Here is a 10,347-nt window from a genome sequence, read left to right on the forward strand (position 1 = left end):
GAAGAGAAGAGAGAGCTGCTTTTGGTTCTGTTGAATAATAAGCAGATGGAATCGAAAGGCTTTATGTTGGACATAGATTTTTAAGGAAACACCTCAGCTACTTCCAGCTCAGCAAGGGCACTAGTTTCTCCATATCTTTCTCCACTGATCATTTTTTTTTGCTTTTATTATTTACTTATTTATTTTTATCATGCCCCCTACGAGATGTGATAAGATACCTCTTAGTGGTTTGCTCATAGTTTAGTGAAGATGAGCGGTTTCACAAGTCTCAACACTTCCTGTCTTCTCATGAGAAATGCCTATTGTCCTCTGTCCACCTCCAGATCAGGTTTTTGTTTTGTTTTGCTATTGAGTTGTTAGTAAAAGTTTTCATCTTTCTTTTCTCTGTGTGGTTATTTTGCCTGTATGTATGTATGTGTGTGCATCAAATGCAGGCCAGAAGAAACTGTCAAATCTCCTGGGACGGGTTGCAGCAGCTGTGAACTGCCATGTGAATGCTGGGAATTGAACTCAGGTCCTCTTAACTGCTGAGCCATCTCACCAGCCCAAGATATTAACCTTTTTTTGTTTTGTTTTGTTTTGTTTTGAGACAAGGTTTCTCTGTATAACCCTGGCTGTCCTAGAACTCAGCCTGCCTCTGCCTCCTGAGTGCTCAGATTAAGGGCATGCATCACCACCACCCAAGATATTAATGCAAAATGATTGCATGTTTATTTTGGGGGAGGGTCATGTGGGAAGGTCAGAAGACAACTTGGTGGTATCCTTTTTCTCCTTATACTTTGGGTTGGGGTGGGGGGGGGGGGGTCTGTCAGGCCCGACAGCAAATGCTTTTGCCCACTGAGTCATCTTGCCAGTCTGGAATATTAAAAAAAAAATTAAATCATCTGTAAAGTTTGAAGCACTTTCTCAAATTCTACTGGCTGCTTTTTCATACTGTTGACTATTGTGACCAGGAGTTTCTTAGTTTGATGTAATTTTCCATGTCTGGTTTTGGCTTTGTTGTTTGTGTTTTGGGATTTATATGGAAGAAATCATTTTGCTAAGATTGGTGTTGTGAAGATTTTTTCCCCCAATCTTCTATGAGTGTTTACTATCTCCTGTTCATGCCTTTAACCTATTTTGAGTTGACATTTGTATATGATGTAAGACAAATGTCAAATTTATTTTTTTGCCTGTTGTCCTAGCTACAGTCTCTATGGCTGTGATAAAACTCCATGACCAACCAGAACATCTGTGGATAGCCAGTTTCAAGGATCACTTGACCGTATATGCCCATGCATATATTTAATTCTCTGTTCTTTCTGTTGCATTCTGCATGTATGTCTCTATGCCAATACCATACACTTCTGTTCACTGTAGCTTTGTAACCAATTTTGAAATGGGGGAATATGAAGCATCGACCTGTGTTCTTCTTGTTCACTATTGTTTTTTAATGTTAGAGATCCTTTATAGTTACATAGTAATTTTAATACTTTCCTTTCTATCTCTGGGGGAGGGCAGATGGATCTTTGTAGGGACTGTACCGAAGCTGAATTCTGCTTTGAGTAGTGTAGAGTAGTAAGAGTAAGTCTCCCAGTCCATGCCTTCAGGAGGCCTTCCCATGTGATGTATTTTTAGTTCCTTAGAGCCATGTTTTATAGCTTTTAGTGTAGAAGTCTCTTCTCTTATTTATTAACATAATCCTTACAGAGGTTATTCTTTTTGATGCTGCTGTAAATGACTAAACTCAACTCTGTTGGTTTTCTGCTCTTTGACTTGTGTGTGCATGTGCTGTTTGCAAGTGTACCTACACATTCACCTGTCAGTGGACATCAATGGTGATACCCTTCTCTACACGCTCTCTGGGTTTCGTTTGGTTTTCGTTTCTTTTGTTTTGTTTTGTTTTTCGAGACAGGGTTTCTCTGTGTAGCCCTGGCTGCCCTGGAACTCACTCTGTAGACCAGGCTTGCCTCACACTCACAGAGATCTGTCTGGATCAAGGTCTGGATCATATCAGTTTTGCTAGACTGGCTGGGATCCAGGAAACTGGAGTCCACCTGTTTCTGCAGTGACCTCTCCCAGCACTGGGGTTACAGACCCTCACTACTGTGCCCACCTTTGGACATGGTGCTGGAGATCAAAATATGGGTTAATTTTTTTGTTTGTTTGTTTTATTGTTGCTTTTTTTGGTTTTCTGAGACAGGGAATCTCTGTGTAGCACTGGCTGTCCTAGAACTCGCTCTGTAGACAAGGTTGGCCTCAAACTCATAAAAATCCACCTGCCTCTACCTCCCAAGTGCTGGGATTAAAGGCATACACCATCACTGTCGGTCAGATCCTTATTCTTATACAGCATAGCACCTACATTACCAACTGAGCCATCTCCACAGCCCTGAAACTGTCTCCTTAATTTCCTTTTAAATATTGCTAACTGATATTATATTGAAACATAACTGATTTTTTCTGTCAACATACACACAACAATAACAATAGCACACACACACACACACAGACACACAACTAAGCAAGCAAGTAAACAAGCAAACAAACAAACAACCATTTTTCTATGCAGTGCAGACTGACACCAAAGTCACAATCCTCCTGCCTCAGTTTTCTGAGTGTTGTGGTTGCAGGAATATGAGCATGTCATCTCAGACATTTTAATGTTCACAGTATCCATTCATTAGTTCCAGCACTATGCAGATGCATGCATGTTTGAGGGTTTTCTTTTTTCTTTTCTTCTCTCTCTCTCTCTCTCTCTCTCTCTCTCTCTCTCTCTCTCTCTCTCTCTCTTTTTTTTTTTGTTTTTTCAAGACAGGGTTTCTCTGTATAGCCCTGGCTGTCCTGGAACTCACTCTGTAGACCAGGCTGGCCTCGAACTCAGAAATCCGCCTCCCTCTGCCTCCCAAGTGCTGGAATCAAAGGCATGCACCACCACTGCCTGGCAGACTTGAGGGTTTTCTATGTCCAAGATCATATGATCTATAGGCACGTGATTTAAATGTTTCCTTTCTGATTAGAATAGCGTTTCTTTCATTCTTTTGCTTAATTGCTTTTACTGAGACTTCCAGTACTACGTGGTAGTGGTAAATGGTAAAAATGGGTGTCTGTGCTTTTGATCCTCTAGGCTCTTAGCATCGTTACCTGGTTACCTGGCACAAGTGGCCTTTATTATGTTGGGTCCTTTTTTTCTATTCCTTGTTTATGTTCTTCTGAATGTTTAATTCTGTGAAATGATTTTCCTAACTGCCTAAGAGGATCATGTGATTCTGGTTCTTTGTAGCTTTTGGACAGTGTACGGCACTGAGACTGATTTCCATACATGAAACCAGTCAGTCTCTCACCCCATCAACCGATCTCACTGGGCCATGACAATCATTTTAGTGTGCTGCTAAATTATGTCATTAATAAGTGTTGAGGGTATCTGCGTGTATGTTTATCAAGAATATTGAGGGCTGGAGAGATGGCTCAGTGGTTAAGAGCACAGATGGCTCTTCCAGAGAGTCTGGGTTCAATTCCCAGCAATCACATGGTGGCTCACAGTCATCTGTAATGGGATCTGATGGCTGTTTCTGCTGTGTCTGAAGACAGCTACAGTGCACTCATATAAATGAAATAAAGAAGTCTTTAAAAAATAAAGAGTATTGAGCTGGGCTTGGAAGGACAGCTTAGTGGCTAAGAGTCCTTGCGGCTTGTCCAGACAACCCAGGTTCAGTTCCCAGCACCCACACTGTAGCTCACAACTAGCCATCTGTAACTCCAATTCCAGGGAGATCAAATACCCTTTGCTGGCCTCTGCAGGCACTGGGCATGAATATGCTGCACAGTCAAAATATTCATACACAAAATAAAAATAAATGCTGGGTGTGGTGGCACAGGCCTAAAATCCCAGCACTTAGTAGGCAGAGGCAGGTGAATCTCTGTGATTCAGCCTGGTCTACGAAGCAAGGCCAGGACAGCCAGGGCTCTGTTGCACACAGAGAAACCCTGTCATAAAAACTAAATAACTAAATGAATAAATAAATATCTATTTAAAAAACATTTTAAATAACCTAATGCTGTACCCTCGGCTTCTCTGTCATTCACAGCTTTGGTGTGAAGACAGTGTTCACTTCACAAAGTGAACTGAGACGTAACCCTGCCTCTTCTGTGTACTGGAAAAGTCTGGAAAGACTGGCACTAATTTAAAAAAAAAATGTTTAGGAGAATTCATCAATGAAGCCATGGCTGCTTAAGTTTCCTCCTCCCATTCTCTCCTTCCCCTTCCTCCTCCTCATCTTTATCCTCCTCTTCCCCTGCTCCCACCCTCTTCCTCTTGCCCCTCCCCTTACAGTTCCTCTCCCTCCCTCTTTTCTCCTCCCTTTTTCCTCCTCCTTCTTCTTCCTCCCCTTCCTCCTCCACCGTACTCCTCTAGGTGAACCTATGACTTTGCACAAGCTGCTACTGAGAATACACTCTTGCTCTTCACCCCTCCCCCCCCCCCCCGGCTTTTCTCTGTTCGAGCTTTGATTGCTCGTTCAGCCTCTCTAAGAGTTATGGGACTGCTGGGGGGAGGGGGTATTTCTCCAACTCCAATCGAGTCGGTAACTTATTACCTTCTAGGACTTTAGCCATTTCTTTTAGCTCATCCAGTTGCTGTGACACTAACATGTCGCCTATGACTACCTTTCACGTCTGTGGTATCAGTTATCTTCTCTCTTCTCCTTCTTCTTCCTCTTTGTCTTCCTCCCCCTCCTCCTCCTCCTCCTCCTCCTCCTCCTCTTCTTTTTCTTCTTCTTCTTGGTGTGACTAAAAGTTGTCAATTTTGCTAATCTTTTTAAGAAACACAGTTCTTAGTTTTATTGTTTTTAAGTGTGTATATTCACACGTGTCTGTCTAAGGGTGTGTGCACACAAATGCAAATGCCCACAGAAGCCAGAAGAAAATGTTCGATGCCCTGGAGCTGGAGTAGTAGTAGGCAGCAGTGAGCTGCCTGATGTGATGCTGGGAACTGAACTCTGATCCTCTAGGAGAGCAGTCAGTGCTCTTAACCCCTGAGCCATCTCTTCAGCCTGCAGTATGCATTCTTCACTGCTGGACCATCACTCAGTCCCCAGTGTACACTCTTAACCACTGAGCTCTCTCCAGCCCCGGTCTTATTGTTCTTATTTTAAACTATACTTTATTCAATTTATTTCTGCTCAAATATCGTTTTGACTTTCTGTTTGGGGGTTTAGGGTTTTTTTTCCTAGTTTGTTGTTGTTTGAAATAGCATTTTCCTATTTAGTATAAGATAGCTTTGAATCTTACTACCCAAAATATGGACATTTGCCACCATACCCAATGTTCCCCCAAGTCTCTTTAAAATTTTTTTTTAATTACATTTATTTTATGTAATGGGGTTGTCCCATCTGGGGAAGAAGTATGTGGATAGATCTCTCCAAATGGGCAAAGGATGTGAAGATATTTGTGTCCCATGTAAATGCTCACCAAAGGTTCTGTGGACAGTCAGCCTCTGTCCCCAGCCATCCCTGTCATTGCCCAATGGGCTCATGAACAAAGTGACCATGGTGGCCAAGATGGAGGCTATGCTTGGGCTCAACAACACGGACTTCACTCACCAAAGCTGACCAGGCTACAGCTGCTACTGAGTACCAGATCTGCCAACAGCAGAGACCAACACTGAGCCCCAGATATGGTACCATTCCTTGAGGTGACCAGCCAGCAACCTGATGTCAGGTTGACTATATTGGACCACTTCCTCCATGGAAAGGACAACGTTTTGTTCTTACTGGAATAGATACTTATTCTGGTCATGGATTTGCCTTTTCTGCATGCTTCTGCCCAAACCACCATCTGTGGACTTACAGAATGCCTTATCCATTGTCATGGTATTCCACATAGTATTGCTTCTGACCAACGAACTCATTTCACAGCCAGAGAAGTGTGACAGTCGGCTCACAATCATGGAATCCACTGGTCTTACCATGTTTCCCATCATCCTGAAGCAGCTGGTCTGATAGAAAGATGGGATTGCTGGCCTTTTGAAGACACAGTTACAGCACCAATTTGATGGCAGCAGCATGGAGGGCTGGGGCAGGGTTCTTCAGAAGGCAGTATAGGCTTTGAATCAGCGTCTGATATATGGTACAGTTTCTCCCATAGCCAGAATCCATGGGTCCAGGAATCAAGGGGTGGAAACGAATAGTTCCACTCACTATCATTCCTAGTGACTCTCTAGGAAAGATTGTGCTTCCAGTCCCCTAGGTTCTGCTGGCCTAGAAGTTTTAGTTCCAGAGGGGGAAGTGCTCCTACCAGGAGCCACAACAAACATTCCATTGAACTGGAAGCTCAGACTTTCCCCTGGTCATTTTGGGCTTCTAATGTCCTTAAATCAACAGGCTAAGAAAGGCATAACAGTATTAGGAGGGGTGATAGATCCAGATTACCATGGGGAAATTGGACTGCCTCTCCACAATGGAGGTAAGCAGGATTATGTCTACAGTGCAGGAGATCGCTTAGGGTGTCTCTTAGTACCACCACGTCCTGTGATTAAAGTCAATGGGAAACTACAACAGTCTAATCCAAGCAGGATGACAAAGGACGCAGACCCATCAGGAATGAAGGCATGGGTCACTCCTCCAGGAAAAGAGCCAAGACCTGCTGAGGTGCTTGCAGAGGGTAAAGGAAATAGTGGTAGAGGAAGGTAGTTATAAATACCAGCTAAGGCCACGTAACCAGTTGCAGAAACGAGGATTATAAAGTAACATGAATGCTTCTGTTTTATTTTGTTAAGAATACATTTGTAGGCCGGGCGGTGGTGGCGCACGCCTTTAATCCCAGCACTTGGGAGGCAGAGGCAGGCAGATTTCTGAGTTCGAGGCCAGCCTGGTCTACAGACTGAGTTCCAGGACAGCCAGGGCTACACAGAGAAACCCTGTCTCGAAAAACCAACCAACCAAACAAACAAAAAAAGAATACATTTGTCTTTCTTCCAATTTCTTTAACATCAATTGGTATTTAACTTGAGATACTAAAAGAATGTTCTTAAGGGATATTGTTCCTTGGGAGGCAGAGACAGGCGGATTTCTGAGTTCAAGGCCAGCCTGGTCTACAGAGTGAGTTCCAGGACAGCCAGGACTATACAGAGAAACCCTGTCTCGAAAAAAAAAAAGGGATATTGTTCCATTGTAAATTTACAAATGCGTTTCATGACCTTGTTATTGTTTCATGTGGACATGAGATATTATTTGTGTCAAGCTGACAAGGGGTGGACTGTAGTGGTTGTCAACTTGACTATATCTGGAATGAACTACAATCCAGAATTGGAAAGCTTACCTGTGATCCTGATCTTGGAGACACAAGTTTCTGATCTGGATCTTGGCATGGAGATCTTGAGGCATAGTTGCTATGAATCCTAAGAGACTAAGGCAAGGAGATCTCTGAGTTCAAGGTCATCTGGGACAAAGCAAGTCCCAGATCCAGGCATGTTGGTACACATGTTTAATCTGGGCCACACCTTCTGCTGGGGACCTACATAAGGACATTGGAAGAAGGAAGATTCGCTCTTCTTCTCCTGCTTGCCTTGTGGAACTGAGCAACTGCTAGATCCTTAGCCTTCCATCCACAGCTGACCATTGTTGAGGAGTTGGACTACAGACTGTAAGTCATCAACAAATTCCCTTCCTATATAGAGACTACCCATACGTTCTGTGATGCTAGAGAACCCTGACTAATACGGAAGTGTTTGTGACACACTAAATGTATGGATGTCACAAGACAAGCTTCAAAAGTTAGTTCTTGTTCCCATATGGATCCCAGGGAATCTAACCTGGGCCGTGAGGTTTGGTGGCAAGAATACTTATGGTCCCATCTAGGTAGTTCTCTGGTTTCTTTGGCAGTAGAGTTAGATTGTTTGAGGTCTTTCCTTTTAAAAATTCTCGTATTTTCCAATTTTTAGTTATATGTCTATGTGTGTGTGTCTGTGTAGGTATACACATCCACAAGTGCAGTGCCCCCAAGAAGCTAGAACAGAGTGTTAGATCCCCTAGAGATAGAGCTATGGTTAGTTGTGGGCCTCGAACATGGATACTGATAATCAAACTGGGATCTTTTGGAAGGGCTGAGCTACCTATCCAATCCTGGAGTGGTGGTGCTGCGGGTGGGTCTTTCCCTTTTTAATGTATAGTGATACATTAGTATGTATCGCTAACTGGCTAAATCACTAAACACTCCCTCTAGAACTACTTTTTGCTGAATCCCATATATTTTGGTATACTGGATTTCTCTCCCTCTGCCCCTCCCTCTATCAGGGAAGGATTTCAGCCTTCTTCACTTGGTTGGACCTCTTTTGACACACGTGAGCTGTCCTAGAGAATGTGCTTGAGAAGCACTTGTCTCATTGCTGTGGAGTGCTCATTCTACTGTTACCCTGTTGCTAGCAATTTTTCGTTTTAGTTCTTTGAATGCCACGTGTTCACAGAGTCCAGAAGATGTCATATCCCCTGCAGCTGGAATTACAGGCAGCTCACAGCTGCCCAAGGACATGGATGGTGGGAATGAAACTCAGGCCCTTTGGAGAGCCGTATCTATTCATAAGCCTTGTGCCATTTATCCAGCCTGGCTACATGAGTCTGTGTGGATAACTGATGCTGTCTGCATATATAACTAGGCTTGTTCTATCTTCCCAGTGAACTGTCCCTTGTGTCTCATGTTGATAGTCTTTGTCCAGCCCAAGTATGGCTACCCTGCTTACTCTGCTATCCATTTGCTTCCAGCCTTTGTGCTGCCTTCTGGAGTAAGCCACAGGGCTCTGGCTCTGCCCCCAACCCTCAGCACCTGGTGTTTGTTCAGTTCTGTCCTTGCTCTAAGGCAAAGAACAAGGAAACTAGGTCCGTAAAAAACAGAAATGTTGAGCTCAGTTCCCCTTTACCTACAGATTAAAGAGCCTGTCCCCTGTACACAGGCTCCAGGACCCAGCTGCCCCAGGCACCAGACCTGTCCAGAGTCTGAGACTGACGCCACAGAAATCAGTCCCTCAGGAAGCCCCCAAGAAATCCTGATGTTGACCTCTTGGCTGCATCTGCTTATCTGCCTCCTCCCTGTCCCCAGGACAAGCCTCAGAGCATTGTGGGCCTTTCTGCTATCTTAGGGGAGGGTTCCCACAGAGCAGCTGCAGTCTGCCTAGCTCTTTCTCCTTCCAAGTGACCCGTGGCATCTGAAGCATGCCGAGTCTTGTCAGCACTCTTGAGACTGGCAAGACAGAAGCCAGTCCCTCAGGTAGCTCCTGACCTCAGAAAGTCAGAATGTTTGCTATCCAGTCCAGTCTGGCCCTGTCTTTCCCTTCCCAGGGAGCTGCCGCGGTACTGAGAATTACCTCCCTCTGCCTAGGGTGGGTCTGTGCTGATGAGGTTGCCAGCACTTTCCAATGAAGCTCTCGTCCCTCCTGGAGTGTGGGAGCCACCTGGCTGGTTTCTACATTGATGTGGACACTGTGTCTGGGGGAGGGGGAGGCAAAAGGGTCTCCGGCTTCCTAATCCGCCATGTTGCTGACATCATTGTGACTCAGCACTTTTAAAAAAGGTTTTCATGTATTATTTCTACAAAATAGTGGGTTTCATCAGGATCGAGTACTCCTAGTTTGTATCTGTCTCCTCTGTATCTTCTCTTGGCCTCTTCCGCTCTCCCTCCCATCCTGCCTGTGGCCTCAATACTCCCCTGTTTTGTTTCAAGTGCTGTTTTGTGATTTTAAATCTAGGATTCATATGTGAGACAAAGAACCCCACAGTCCCTTTTCTAATTCTGGCTCCTTTGCTTAATATTATTGTCTCTAGATGCGTCCATTTTTCTGCAAATGACATCGTTTCATTCTTCTTTATGCTGATAAAAAAAAAAACTCTCTTGTAGGAGCTGGTAGGGTGCCTCAGTGGTTCGACACTTGCTGCTCTTTCAGAGGACTTTGATTCCCACCACCCACCCACATGACAACTTGGAATTGTCTGTAACTCTTAAGGTACCAAAGGACCTTTTCTGGGGCAGAAAAAAACCACGTATGCACATATAATAAATAAACCTTTGGAAGAAATAAAAAAAGACCTTTGTTGTGTATATGAACCATGTTTTTCTTTACACATTCATCTGTCAATAAGTTCTGGGGCTGATCCTATGATTTGGCTATTGTGAATGACGTCAGAAAGAGCATGGGTGCGCAGAGATCTCTAGAGTAAGCTGGCTCTGAGTAGATTCCCAGAAGTGACATAACACGATCGTACATTAGTTCTGTCTTTACTAGCTTTTTAGGTGCCTTTGTGGTGATTTCTACAATGGCTCCATAAGTGTACACCCCCACCAGCAGTGGCTCAGGGGTCCTCCCACCTCCTACCTTCGCCC

The sequence above is a fragment of the Grammomys surdaster genome, unplaced genomic scaffold, assembly GCF_004785775.1.
Source record: "Grammomys surdaster isolate TR1022 unplaced genomic scaffold, NIH_TR_1.0 263, whole genome shotgun sequence".
NCBI lineage: Eukaryota > Metazoa > Chordata > Mammalia > Rodentia > Muridae > Grammomys > Grammomys surdaster.